Source organism: Trachypithecus francoisi, unplaced genomic scaffold (assembly GCF_009764315.1).
Source record: "Trachypithecus francoisi isolate TF-2019V2 unplaced genomic scaffold, Tfra_2.0 Contig01554, whole genome shotgun sequence".
NCBI lineage: Eukaryota > Metazoa > Chordata > Mammalia > Primates > Cercopithecidae > Trachypithecus > Trachypithecus francoisi.
The window spans coordinates 1018067-1032954 of record NW_022681439.1 but is presented as its reverse complement, the minus strand read 5'-3'; the positions used below and the strand labels follow the sequence as shown (position 1 = coordinate 1032954).

Here is a 14888-nt window from a genome sequence, read left to right as displayed (position 1 = left end):
TGTAACCACATACCGGTAAACAGGAATTAGGGAGGTGTAAGGAAGAGGAGTTGGTCCACAGGAAGCTGGTGGCCACTGAGGCAGCCATAATGGGTGAAGGGTCTGGCGCCTCCTTGTCCAAATGCAATGGTGTGGTGAGTTTCAGCTCCTTGATATCTGGGAGACCTGATGGTTGGTTTTCTGAGAAAGGAATTCAGATAAAACAAATGTAACTTTCTTAAGTTTTAAGATAGGGAGGGTCAATTTCTAAGCTCATTATTAATATGTTAGTAATTTATAGTATTAATATATTATATTAATATGTTAGTTCTGTGAGATGATAGGGTGGGTTTCAGTTAGAGGTAAGGGCCAGACTCTGAGTGGAACAGGCCATGGTCTGGGTTAAGGACCAGTATGTTAGGGAAATGATTCTCTGAGGCAGTCCAAATAGGTAGAAATCAGATGATCAAAATAGAGGTTAGAAACCTTGTAATGATACGGTCTGGAAAAATCTAAAGACTAGAGACCACGGGTACAAGGGGTTGTGGCTAGTGGAACAAGAGAAGAACATACGTGGTAGTAATATAGGTAAGAGTCCATTCTGGATGAGGTCAACTGGGCAGGAATTCTTTATGCTCCATCTAAGCAGGAGATAGATGGAGGCCTTTGAAGTCCCACTGGCATGTGTGCAAGGAGCCACTGTTAATTTACAGAGAAAAAAGGAATGGAGGGAGTAACAGCATTAGTTTGAGGTCCTGTGATGCATCCATTGGGGGTGAATTGTCTCACAGTTACTAAATTATTTAAAAATCAGTAGTGTATTCTAAGGTACACTGCCTGATTTCAGTGCTTACTTTCAGGCTATAGTAATCAAGACAGTGTAGTATTGGTGTAAGTATAGACAGATAGATTGATGACACAGAATAGACCCACACATACATGGCCAGTTGATTATGGACAAAGGTATAAATATAATTCAATGAGGAAAAGAATATTTTCTTTTCCTCAGTGGTGCCAAAACAATCAGATAATTGTATTAATAAAAATGAACCTTGAGTCATTCCTTGTACCAGATACACAAATTAACTTGAAATAGGTAGGAGATCTAAATGTAAGTGCTGAAACTACACAGTCTTACCAAGGAAGCGTCGGAGAAACTCTTAGTGACCTTCAGAGGGGCACAGGTTTTTATTGTTAAATAGACTGTATGTTTTAGAGGAGTTTTAGGTTCGCAGCAAAATTGCACGGAAGGCATGAGATTGCCCGTCTGTTCCCTGCCTCCACACATGCGCAGCCTCCCCCGTTAGTAGCATCCCCAGCCCGAGTGGGACTGATTATAATCAGTGAACCTACATTGACACAACGTTGTCACCCGAAGTCCAGTAGTTCACACGAGGTAGGGTTCCCGCTTGGTGTTCTAGGAGTTTGGACAAATATGTAATTAGATGTATCCACCATTATAGTATCATACAGAAAAGTTTCACTGCCCTGAAAATCCTCTGCGCTCTGCCTATTCATCACCTCCACCCCTTAACAGCAGATATTTTTTCTTTTTAGCATAGGAACTGTGTAAGATTTTTTTTTTTTTTACTTAATTTAAATTAAAAACTTTGGGTCTTCAAAAGATCTGTGAAGAAAATGAAGAGGCAATCTATAGTCTAGGAGAAAATATTTGAAAAATGTATATCTGATTTAAAAAAAAAACTACTCTTATAGTTGAGACAACTCGGTTACACATGAGTAAAATATTTGAATAGAGATTTTCCAAAATATGATATATGAATGGCAGGTAAGTATAAGATGTAAGCATCATTAATCATTAGAGAAATGTAAATTAAACCACTAGGAGATACTACTCCCTGTTCTCTAGAATGGCTAAGATGAAAAAGACTTACCATACCAAGTGTTGGTGAGGAGCTGTGACAACTGGAGCTTTCCTACACTGTTCTTGGGAGTGGAAAATGATACAGCATTTGGGGAAACAGTTTGCTAGTTTCATATAAAGTTAAACATATGTTTACTAGCTAACTCAGCAATTTCATTCCCAGTTAATTCACCCAAGGGAAATGAAAATAAGTTTTAAAAAGACACACAAATGTTCCTAACAGCTTTTTCCACAATTGCCACATACTGGAAACAACTTGTCTGGTGCATGGATAAACATATTGTGGTATGCAATGTAGCAAGGAAAAGAGATGAACTACTGATAAAGTGACATGGATGACTCTCAAAAGCCTTATGCTGAGTAAAATAAGCCAGACATGAGTACATATTGTGTGAGTCCATTTATGTGAAATTCTAGAAAAGGCAAAACTGATACAGTGTCAGAAAGCAGGTCCGGGGCTGGTGGTGTGGGGAAGGGATTTACTGCAAAGGGGTACAAGAGAACCTTTTTGTGGTGATGGGAATATTCTACCTCATGATTGTAGTGGAGGTTGCAAGACTACATATATCTGTCAAAATACATCAAGTTCTACATTTAAAATTGGTGAATTTTATTACATGTAAAATATCTTTATTATATCTTATTAATTTAAAAAAAAGTTTTGATTAAACGATTTCCTTTGATGTCCTGAAACGTGTCCTTTTCACACTAATTTGGTATGTGCCTTGTGATTATATCCTTTGTATATGAATATTTTGGTAAGTGGAATATTGTTGGAGATATATCCAGATTTTCTACCTTAGTTTGTGTGATTGATTATATTCTCTTAGACTGAACCACATGAAATTGTTGATATCCAATCATGCTTGACCTACAAAAGCAGCAATTTCACGTGGCATAAGTATAGTAGAAATTTTGTTTGCTTTTTAATTCATTGGAAAGACTTGGCAGTGGTCACATCTCGATTGTTAAGTTTCAAGGATTTTGTAAGACAGAAGACCTCAGTGTTCTATTTTAAATTACATGTTTTGTTTTGCTTTTATTCAGTTCGGTAGATGTTTTATATATCTCTACCACTTTTCAGGTGTTCTACTTCAAACTACAGTGGGTGAATGTAAAGATGAGTTTCATATTACCTCAGCCCAGGAAACGTTAAGAGGTGAAATTAAAAGGTGTGTGTAGACTTTGTCATAATTGCTAATAGAGACTGTGAAATAGAACTCCCAGTTCTTGTCATGTCCATTGCAGTGATTATAATAAGGTATTTGGGCTTTTATAATGATGAAATAAGTGGTTGTAGGTTTGTACATGTATGTGTACGTAAATATGTATGCGTATGAGCCCAGAAGAAATGGAAATGAGACCAGTGATTTAATTTGCATGAAAATGAGAACAGTCTGCCAAGAGCAAACATCTCTCTCAGCCCTTTTTCAAGAGAAGAAAAGGTCTTGTAGTTTGGCATTACTCAGTGGATGACCTCGCACTGACTCTCGTTTAGTTATTGGTAAATGCATGGAGCCCTCAGTCCGACGTGAGATGGTCTGGATGATGTTACGGTGTTTCATTTGAGAAAGCGGCTGTCACTTCATCCTTAAGCCTCCTATTTGCTGTGACGTTGGCAGAGCCACACTCAGCACCACAGGAAGAGCCCTGGGTAATTCCTGAAGACACATTCTAGAGAATCTGGTACAAGTGTATGTAGGTTGGTCACCTTGATGCCATATTTTCTCAGGCTTCTAGTAGAGATGCATCCCAGCAAAATGGAAAGGAACAGAGGGCGTTCTTGAAGTTTCCTAACTGGCATATTTTCTCCTCCTCTTTTTCTGGTAATTAAGTACAGGGGACTGAGAAGGCAGGGGATGTTGTTATTTTTACATGGAATGGACCTACCCTAGCAATCAGATGAGACTGTTGACACGTAGCACAGTCTTGTCTTTGGGCGTCTGCCACCAAAGAGAGTATACCCAAGAAGGACTGTCGTGTGAGTGGGAGGGATTTCCATCTTTTGTTCTGTGCTCTTTCTGTGGAATCTCAGGCCTGCGTGTGCTCCCTCTGACCATACCTTTGCTCTTGATGAAGGATTTGCAGCCCTGAGAGGGAGCAGGCAGACCCAAATTAATTATTTCCATTTTTTTGTGGCACTGTGGGACAGTGGGAGAGAATACAGGCTTTGGAACCAGCCAAATGTGGTTTCAGATTCTTAATCCTCCACCTAAGGTATGCAGTCCTGGTGGGCAAGTTATTTTAATTTGTTTGAACTGCCACTTACCTGAAAATGGGGTTAATACCAGATGTCACTTAAAATTAGTAAAAAATACAGTTGACCCTTGAACAATGCAGGCATTGGGGCCACCGACCCCCCATGCAGTTGAATATCTGAGTATAATTTTTGACTTTGCAAAACTTAACTACTAATAGCCTACTGTTGACTAGAAGCCTTACTGATAGCATTAACAGTCAATAACACATGTTTTGTATATTATATATATTATGTGCTGTATTCTTACAATGTAGTAAACTAGAGTGAAGAAAATGTTATTAAGAAAACCATAAGGAAGAGGAAATATATTTACTATTCCTTAAATGGAAGTAAATCATCAGTAAAGGTCTTCATCCTTGTCGTGTTAAAATTGAGTTGACTGAGGAGGAGGAAGAAGAGGAGAGGCTGGTCTTGCTGTCTCAGGCATGGCAGAGGTGGAAGAAAACTTATATAAATAGACCTGCACAGTTCACACCCGTGTTGTTAAAGGATCAACTGTATTTTATTAAGCTGTCTTTGAACAGCACCAAGTATCTTAGTGTATGAGAAGGCCTCTGAGAAGTTCCACAGTTAGGAAGCACGTTGAGCTTTTTTTTGGCGTGAGGGGCACAGAGTCTTACTCTGTCATCCAGGCTGAAGTGCAGTGGTGTGATCTTGGCTCACTACTTCCAGTGATTCTCCTGCCTCAGCCTCCCGAGTAGCTGGGACTACAGGCATGTGCCACTATGCCCATGTAATTTTTGTAGAGACAGGGTTTCACCATGCTGGCCAGGCTGGTCTCGAACTCCTGACCTCAAGGGATCCTTCCATCTCAGCCTCCCAAAGTGCTGGGATTACAGGCATGAGCCACCACACCCAGCCATGGTGAGCTTTGTTTAACCAAGCATTTTTCAAACTTACTGACTGAAGAATCTTTATGTGTGTGTGTGCGCGCGTGCATGTGTAAGAAGTAACATCCCCTGGAGCTGGTGTTGTGCAGAAAATATGTTGAGAAATATAAAACAGAGATATCTAGCTTATGTTCATCTATATAGTCTTTTTTTGACTGAGAATGCTTTATCCTTGTTATGGATAGTTTCACTTTCTTCATTTCTATTTTGGTCTGAATCTTGAGTGTTGTTGATCCTTGAACAACATAGATTTGAACTGCATGGGTCCACCTGTACGCCGCCTGTGCATACGGAGGGCTGACTCATCTCGTATGCAGCTTCCGAGGGCCAACTTCAGGACTTTCTGCATAGATTTTGGTATGCTGGGGATGGGGGCCCTAGAACCAAACCCCCCATGTAGACTGAGGGAGGACTGTCTATTTTCGCTTTTTACATAGCTGTATTGAGGTGCATTTGTCATACAGTGAACTGCACACATTTCAAGTATACAGTTTGGTCAGTTTTGACATGTGTATACCAGTGAGGCCATCACCACAATCAAGAGAGTATCACCTAAAAGGCATATTTTTAATATAGTTGTAATCATAGCATTGCATAATCGTTTTCAGTAACATAGGTCTCATCTGTTCCTCCAGGTCTCAGTAAAATAAATCACTCTTATTGAACCTTCCTAGCCGCCAAAACTGGATGGGCCATTTAATAGAGTTTTTTATATTTAATAGAATTTTAAATACTAAATTTAAATTTTCTTTCATTTATTAAAATTTTCAAAGGGTAATAATGTTATATATTTAGATTTTGATGACATGGAAATATCTGGGACTTGCTTAGTTTTAAAAAAGCAAAATTTGTGTCATAGAGCTGTTGTAAGGACGGAATAAAATAATGCATATACAAGTGCCTAAGACAATGCTTGGCATGTAGTGGGTACTCACTAAACAATTTCCTTCCTTCCCTTCCTGGCTCCTTAACTACTCCCTGCCTTGCATACCCCCAGTGCTCTGCCCCAGTTTGTGTTCAGATACTAGACAGATGGCTGTTGCTTTGGGATAGGTCAAAGGCTGTCAGGCATGGAGGCAGGCAGATGACCCAGATCAGTGAACACCAGTCATTGTCTTAGAGCATTTTGTTTTGTTCAGTCAGCTATTTGAATCATCTGGGATTTTCTCATGTGTTTAGAAAAAGGTTTCCCCAAAATTGGTGGTGTTGGGTTCCTGATAGCAAAATGTGTCAACAAGTGGGCAGTCAGCAGATGGAATTTGCCCAACTCTACAGGGAAACTTGCTTTTTAGGTATTTTAAAAGTTAACTTGTCAGTGTCACTGTAGGACAGTTATATATCTACTGAGTTTACAAACAAAAGTGTTTTTTTTTTTTTTTTTTTTTGAGACGGAGTCTCGCTCTGTCGCCCAGGCTGGAGTGCAGTGGTGCGATCTCGGCTCACTGCAACCTCTGCCTCCCAGGTTCAAGCGATTCTCCTGCCTCAGCCTCCTGAGCAGCTGAGACTACAGGTGCTCACCACCACGCCTGGCTAATTTATATATATTATTTGGTAGAGACGGGGGTTTCACCTTATTGGTCAGGCTGGTCTCGAACTTCTGACCTTGTGATCCACCTGTGTGGGCCTCCCATAGTGCTGGGATTACAGGTGTGAGCCACTGCGCCGGGCCTGAACTCATTTTTAATTAGAATTATTATTTCAGTGGCCGAATGGAGGAAAAAAGAAAGGACCTAAGCCCAGAAAATTCACAGGTTTGTTTCAGGGTAGAAAAATTTGGCATGTTTTGGCCTGGAAGATGTCTCATTATGGAGTCAGAAATCCGAAAGGGATATTAAATTAGGAGCGAACTTGTGCTGTGTTGGTTAACCATTGAAAGTTACATTGGCAGTTTCATAATTAAACAATAGGGCCACATGTGGAATTTACTGATCTCTCATGAACTTTCTGTTTAAATCTTTATTGCTTTGAATTTGAATTTATTTGAATTTATTGCTTTTAATTTTTCCCCTCCCACTTTGCTTAAGGGACTGAAGCTGTTTCTGGCATTCGAAGACTTTTTAGAATTTGGCAGTGCCTCTCTAGGATGTTTTCTTCTGCACTGCCTCCAAAACAAAATTATGAACAGGCTGACTTTTTTGGGATCTTTTTTTTTTCTTTTTTAACTTTCCTGATGTAAAAGTGTCAGGTTTTGAGCAAGTTTGAAAGATGAGAATTAGAATATATTTATCTTTCTAATCTAGAGAATCCTAGTGGCTTTTAGGGCAGTGTATACACTGCAAGGTTTCCCGTGTGCAGCAGTAAACGCCGATGACAGAGAATCTGGCTCATGGCCTTGAACCATCCATTAACTCATTAATTGATCGGACGTCATGGGGGTCTGCTAAGTGCCGTGATGATGCTCTGTGCTGGGAATGCAAAGATGAATAGTCTAGGAATAAAAGACCAATTTTACGTTTTAAAGTGTCAGTATTTTTAGTATTGAAATGTAGGACCTTATAAGTAAAATACTGTTAAGCTAATTTCCCAATTTAAAGTCTTTGAATTATTGTCTTGGATATTAAATATATTCAGTGTTTCCCACCAGTGGATCCCAGAGCCTCACCGGATACATTTGGCAGTGGTCAGGCTGTCTTTTTTATACGCCAGAGGAATTCCAACAGGAAATATGTACACACCACCCCTTACCTCCCTTGCTTCTTTTCTTTTCTGTCTCCTACTTCCTTTGATCTTGAAATAAGGGGAAATGCAGTAGCTTCAGGAGTGTCTTCTGGACAAGTGCTGTTTCTGTGCCAGGCTGTACGGATAGTGCTTGCCCCAGTGCCGCGAGAAAGACACTTGAGTGAGCTTGCGACGTCTCTCCAGCACTGTCCTGACTTGACCCCACCTGACCAGTGACTCTTGTACCTTGCCCAGCTCCTTTGGCTGCTGGTGCAAAAAGAGCTAGAGAGTTTGTTTTCCAAATATGGGCCCCAGATCTTACTTTCAGAACTGTGCATGTAAGGAGTTCATGGGGAATCCCTCATCTCAGCAGAAATGGGGAAGGCTGTCTTCTAAACTGGAGTTCTGAAACAGGTAAACTTTCAGTCCCCACTTGCTCTCAAAGCACAAAAGTGAGGAGGCTTATTTGGCATTGAAATAACTCAGCGTCTTTTCTCATCTGTGTTTTTGAATCTGTTATGGCCAGTGTTTTCTAACCCCCTTCACATTATCTTGTCAGTAACTTGCTTCAGGTGCAAATAACGGCAGAAAGCATAATTCTCCTTTTTTTTTTTGAGACGGAGTCTCACTCTCTTGCCCAAGCTGGAGCGCAGTGGTGTGATCTCGGCTCACTGCAGCGTCAGCCTCCCAGGTTCAAGTGCTTCTCCTGCCTCAGCCTCCCAAGTAACTGGGACTACAGGCTCCCGCCACTACGCCTGGCTAATTTTTGTATTTTTAGTAGAGAGGGGATTTTGCCGTGTTGGCCAGGCTGGTCTTGAATTCCTGACCTCAAGTGATCCACCCGCCTCGGCCTCCCAAAGTACCAGGATTACAGGTGTGAGCCACCGTGCCTGGCTGAAAACACTTTAGCAAGTTCATGAATCAGGATTAAAGAATCTGTGGGATATAGAGACTGATAGAAAAAATTCTATAATGTTCATTTTCATTGTGCAGGATAGAGACATTAATGTGCATCTCAGTTAGGATTTAATTGCTCCTTCCATGTGTTCTTGAAAGCGCTTGGTCAATGCCTCTCATCCTCCATTGAATGATTCTAGTTCAGATCTGGCTCTTTCACCAGACAATGAGCTCCTGTGGTAAGATACCATGTCTTAATTCATCTGTTTCCCCCTTGTCCTACTACAGTGTTTAAGATTGCCAGATAAAATACAGGATATTGGCTGAGTGTGGTGGCTCACACCTGTGATCCCAGCACTCTGGGAGGCCGAGGCGGGTGGATCCCCTGACCCTGAACCCAGGAGTTTGAGACCAGCCTGGGTGGCATGGCTAGACCTCTCTCAACAAGAAATAAAAAATAATTAGTGGGGGGCACACGACTGTGGTCCCAGCTTCTTGACAGGCTGAGATGGGAGAATCACTTGAGCCCAGGAGATGGAGGCTGCAGTGAGCTGTGGTAGTACCACTGCACTCCAGCATGGGGCACAGAGTGAGATCCTGTATCTATCAATGGAGGCTGCAGTGAGCTGTGGTAGTACCACTGCTCTCCAGCATGGGGCACAGAGTGAGATCCTGTATCTATCAAACAAACAGACAAACAAACAAAAAACCCAAAAAACCCAAAACCAAAAAAAAACAGTATAGCCAGTTAAATCTGAATTTCAGATAAACATAAAGTGTTGATTATGGGTGGGTCTTATGCATACATCTATTGTTACATCCGAATTTCACATAAGGAATGAATAATTTTTAGTCTACATATGTTCCATGTGATATTCTGATTTAATTAGTCATAATACATATTTTTCTCTTTCTTCTCTCTTTTTTTTTTTTTTTTTTTGAGACAGAATCTCCCTCTGTCACCCAGGCTGGCATGCAGTGGTGTGATCTTGGCTCACTGCAACCTCCACCTCCCAGGTTCAAGTGATTCTCATGCCTTGGCCTGCCAAGTTGCTGGGACTAGAGGCATGCACTACCACACCTGGCTAACTTTTATATTTTTAGTAAACATGGGGTTTTGCCACGTTGGCCAGGCTGGTCTTGAACTCCTGACCTCAAGTGATCCTCCCACCTTGGCCTCCCAAAATGCTAGGATTACAGGTGGGAGCTTCCGCACCCAGCCTGTATTTTTATTTTGTAAATTGGGCAACCCTATACAATGCCCATGACTCAGAAACGATTTTTTGCTCCTAAATCAGTGTAATGAGAACACAACTAAGACAAATCAAGGTGTTCATGGAGTTGGTTGGTCTCTTGTATGGAATGCAAAATGGAAATTGGAAATAGTAATTACCCTCCTTTACCAGTGTGTTAGTGAATACGGACCATTTAACCTACAACAACTAGATAACCTTGACAATAGAAATATGTAGCTAAGCCAGGAGCGGTGGCTCCTAGCACTTTGGGAGGCCGAGGTAGGTGGATCACTTGAGGTCAGGAGTTCAAGACTAGCCTACCCAACATGGGAGAAACCCTGTCTCTACTAAAAACACAAAATTCGCCAGGAGTGGTGGCGCACACCTGTAATCCCAGCTATTCAGGAGGCTGAGACAGGAGAATCACTTGAACCTGGGAGATGGAGGTTACAGTGAGCCGAGATTGCACTATTGCACTCCAGCCTGGGTGATAGAGCGAGACTCCATCTCAAATGTAAATATGTAGCTAGGACCTGAACTAATGGGTGTGCCCACACTGTTTGCCTTGTACGTGCCAGGCACTTGCAATCTAAGTTGTGCATGTTTTTTTTTTAAGAATGAGCAGACATCTTGTGCGATTGTCCAGGTTAACTAACAAAAATAATTGTCTGGGTTTATGGAACTGTAATGAGGTGTCAGATCCTGGTTCCCTTCTGCCTTCTCTGCTATTTCTGGTGGTTTGTTTTTATTCCTGAAAGGTAGAAAGGGGCAGGTAGGACAGGAGCTGGTTGCCTGTTGAGCTGGAGGGAGTAGCTTCAGAGCAAACTGTGACAACATGGGGTCTTTTAAGCCTCCCGTTTTTTTTTGTGGGGTGCGTGAGTGTGTGTGTGAGTTGGTGTGTATGTACACAGTGCAAGTAAATAAGCCTGAGTGGATGGCAAGAGCCTCGTCTGTATAGTAGGAGAAATGGAGCCTCGTCTGTATAGTAGGAGAAATGGAGCCTCGTCTGTATAGTAGGAGAAATGGAGCCTCGTCTGTATAGTAGGAGAAATGGAGCCTCGTCTGTATAGTAGGAGAAATGGAGCCTCGTCTGTATAGTAGGAGAAATGGAGCCTGTAGGGGGCAGAGTCAGGGACTTGAGGGCAGACACACGGGCTGAGTCAAACAGTTGCTGCTGAGAACAGAATTAGGACCTCCTGCTTCCTCTGGGTTATACTGGATTTTTAGGCCACCTTCCCAGCCACGAAGTAAGACTCTGAAATACCTCTGGGTATAAATGTATAAAATGTATGAAAATGGAATGTAATCACCTCTGAGTTGAAGTATGTAGAAGTGAGGACTCATACCCTTCTCCCAGAATGTACATTTGACTCACCGGGGCTAACAACAACGAGAGCCTAATATAAGAAACTGTTTACCGGACTCTGTTCTGATGTCCGCCAAGCTAGAGCTTTGCATGGTGGGAAGCTTTCTGTGGGCTGTGCCCTATTAGGGAAGGCAAAACTAGAAAGCTTTTTCTCTGGACTTCAGAATGGAATCAATGCATAGTTATTAAAAGCATCAACGGCAAATGGCCATGGAAGTCAGAATCTCAGCGTTCATGAAGGGCGATGGTGTCCCCAGGAGCCATTATTTTGCAAAGAAATAAAATAATAAAATGCTCCCATTGGTTTAAGAGTGGCTGAAACCAGCAGGCACCAGGTATAAACCCTCTTGCGGGTGTGTGTGTGTGTGTGTGTGTGTGTGTATTTGAGACAGAGTCTCGCTTTGTTGCCTAAGCTGGAGTGGCGTGATCTCAGTTTACTGCAGCCTCCGCCTCCCAGGTTCAAGCGATTCTCTTGCCTTAGCCTCCCAAGTAGCTGGGATTACAGGTGCATGCCACCACACCCAGCTAATTTTTGTATTTTTAGTAGAGATGCGGTTTCACCATGTTGCACAGGCTGGTCTCGAACTCCTGACCTCAAATGATCTGCCCGCCTTGGCTTCCCAAATGTGATTACAGGTGTGAGTCACTGCACCCGGCTATTGTGGTGTGTTTTAAGTAGTCATGCTAATGACATTTGTGCCTTACCTGGACTCCTGAAACCTCAGCTCTCTGGAGGACAGAATATCTGCTAAGGGTGCGACTCCCATGGTGCTGGAGAGGGGTCTCCTTTGAATGGAAGCCGGAATTCCACCACCCACTCCCTATGTCCCAAAACTGGGCTTGGCATCGCTGTTCCTCAGGGAGCTCTCAGTCCTTATTAGGGATCTGCCTGGTGATCTGAAATTTACACTTAAGCTTCAACTTTGTCTAGAGAAAACATTTTCTATCACCAAGAGAATGGAGAACACTATGATTGCTTTTCTTTTTTTTTTTTTTTTGAGACGGAGTCTCGCTCTGCCGCCTGGGCTGGAGTGCAGTGGCCGGATCTCAGCTCACTGCAAGCTCCGCCTCCCGGGTTCACGCCATTCTCCTGCCTCAGCCTCCCGAGTAGCTGGGACTACAGGCGCCCGCCACCACGCCCGGCTAGTTTTTTGTATTTTTTTTTTTTTAGTAGAGACGGGGTTTCACCGTGTTAGCCAGGATGGTCTCGATCTCCTGACCTCGTGATCCGCCCGTCTCGGCCTCCCAAAGTGCTGGGATTACAGGCTTGAGCCACCGCGCCCGGCCTATGATTGCTTTTCAAGTCTCACCTGCCAGGAAGTCTTTATTTTGTGGGAGGCATCAAAACTTCCTCTTTTTCCATGTACCTTAGTTTACTATTACTTTAAGTGTTTTGGTTGGATTAACGTCCTGTATTTGTTCTTATTTTAAGTACATTCTTTAGTTAAAAGTGTTACTCAGTGAATGGAAAGACAAAAACAAGGCAAGAGGAAGGGGTATTATATGAAAGAATAGGATTTGTTTCCAGTTTTGTTTTGCAACGGTAGATAAGAACCATAAACTTTCTAGTCCTGGTTTTTAAATAGTATCTGGAAACTCCATTTTGTTGTACTACGTGGTAAGATGAATTTAAGCTCCCAAGTAAACTTGTTGATTTAGATACAACTCCACACGTAGAGTTTGAAGAGGCTGTTTTGCGTTTTGTGGTATTTCCCTGAACTTATCCATGCATTTCTGAGACAGTTATTTGCTGACTGTTCGTTTTATGTTTGTGCAAAGCCTAGTGTCCTACTGACTTGTAGGGACTCATCGAAATGGCAGAAATTGTGTGCATATTAAATGCTGGAGGAACACTCAGTGTTAATATTTGGGATCAACCACAAAATCTAGTTTCTATTTATAAGACACCCAAGACTAAATTAACTGTAGGACAAATGAAATGTGCACATTCTTTTTGGTAAGATACAGCATCCGAAAACCACCAAGAGTTAAGAGAAAGAAAACTTGTATTTTTCATCTTCTGTAATTCATCTAGCCTTGGGATTTTCTCCTAAGCTCTTGAGGCACACTTACATACATGACCCTATGTAAGACTTTTGGGTGATAAAGTCGAGGAGATCCACTGAGGAAGAACAGAGCAGGCGGAGGTGATTAGTGTCCATGGTGGCACCGTGGATGGAGCTATCGGGTTAGTATGGAACCTGCTGGCTGGAGATGAGGAAAGAGAAGAGACAGCTGAGATTACGTGAGTGTTGAAGGGTTAGTTGAACTGATGTATAACAGTGCTGGCCTGATCTTTCTGGGTGTTCTGATTTTTTTTTGAAATGGAGTTTCACTCTTGTTGCCCAGGCTGGAATGTAATGACGTGATCTCCACTCACTGCAACCTTTGCCTCCTGGGTTCAAGCAATTCTCCTGCTTCAGCCTCCTGATTATAGGCATGCGCCACCACACCCAGCTAATTTTTGGGATTTTAGTAGAGACAGGGTTTTGCCATGTTGGCCAGGGTGGTCTCTAAACTCCTGACCTTAGTGATCCACCTGCCTCGGCCTCCCAAAGTGCTGGGATTACAGGCGTGAGCCACTGCACCTGGCCCTGGGTGTTCTGATTTTATTTCTATTAATAAACTCTGTGACTTTGGACATTTCAGAGTCTCTGGTTCTGTCTCCTAATCTTTAAAATGAGGAAATGGATGAAATGATCTCTAAAGTCGATTCCAATTTTAAAATTCTACTATCAGCACAGCAATCTATCTCTCTTAACATGGAAAGTTTTTTCAGATTGGGTATCAGTGAGACTTATATTGCTATTAAACATTTTATAAAAAGTGGGAAATTATTAGTGTGTATTATCACAGACATGTTAAGCTGTTTGGATTTTAATGAATGAAAGAGAACTTTAACTGTTAACATTTACCAAGGGGTGTAGCTGAGAGCTAATGGTTTACAAGGGGTATAGGTGAGAGTAAATGTTAACTAGTTAAATAGCTGTCAGTTGCCTCTAGATTTAAAGGTATACACACTGATTTTTGGTTTTCGTAGTCTCAAACCTAGTCAAGAATCATACAAAATTACCTTCATTAGAACAAGCATAGTATTAGCCATCAGTGCTATGTAAGGTAAAGATTTCAAACTCTCCGTGAGGCTTCATTAAATTCCTTTGCTTTCCTGAAAGTTTCTACCATCCTGAGAAAGTCTATCAGCTTCTTCAGAGACCGGGTTGCTTTCTGTCTCAGAATATTTAAAGGAAAGTACATTTTCTCAAAATGGAATTTTCCCTGGGTCATACCAGGCAATTAGGGCTTTGAGCCATGAACCGTCTTCAGGATTTCGTTCCCTCTGAGAGAAAGGGAAAGGAGATAACTTTTGCCCTTGCTAGAAAATAAAGCTTATCTACCCTTACCTGTTTGCAGTTTAGACAAAGAAATAGTTTATTTATACAAAAGCATAGTTTCCCTTGACCACAATGAAGTATCCACTGAGACTGCTCTTTTCTTGACCAGGAGACACAAAATGCATTTTCAGCCCAGGGGAGGCTCTTTGGGGCCACAGTTGGACTGAACAGGACTGTAGCTATGAAAGTCTAATGTGCAGCTGGTAAATATCTTTATAATAACCCCACATTTTTCTTACACAGAATACATACACGTGTAAGCGCACACACATTATGCATATGTGGGCTGGTGAAGGCAGAAAATCAGTGATCTGATAACTTTCAGA

At 41.9% G+C, this 14888-nt stretch overlaps 1 protein-coding gene and 1 long non-coding RNA gene across 8 annotated transcripts in view; one reads left to right on the top strand and one right to left on the bottom strand.

Annotated features, from left to right (window-relative positions):
• MFHAS1 (malignant fibrous histiocytoma amplified sequence 1) overlaps positions 1-14888 on the top strand; it is a 109997-nt gene that overhangs the window by 29680 nt on the left and 65429 nt on the right. The window lies entirely within an intron of this gene.
• Positions 90-2151, bottom strand: LOC117062940. Of its 2 annotated transcripts, none has more exons than XR_004428636.1 (4): positions 1875-2151; positions 1118-1396; positions 553-678; positions 90-180 (listed from the first exon to the last, which is right to left on the bottom strand). It is a non-coding gene; the product is annotated as an uncharacterized LOC117062940 (long non-coding RNA). The 2 variants fall into 2 exon arrangements; XR_004428635.1 differs by having other exon boundaries at positions 1329-1396.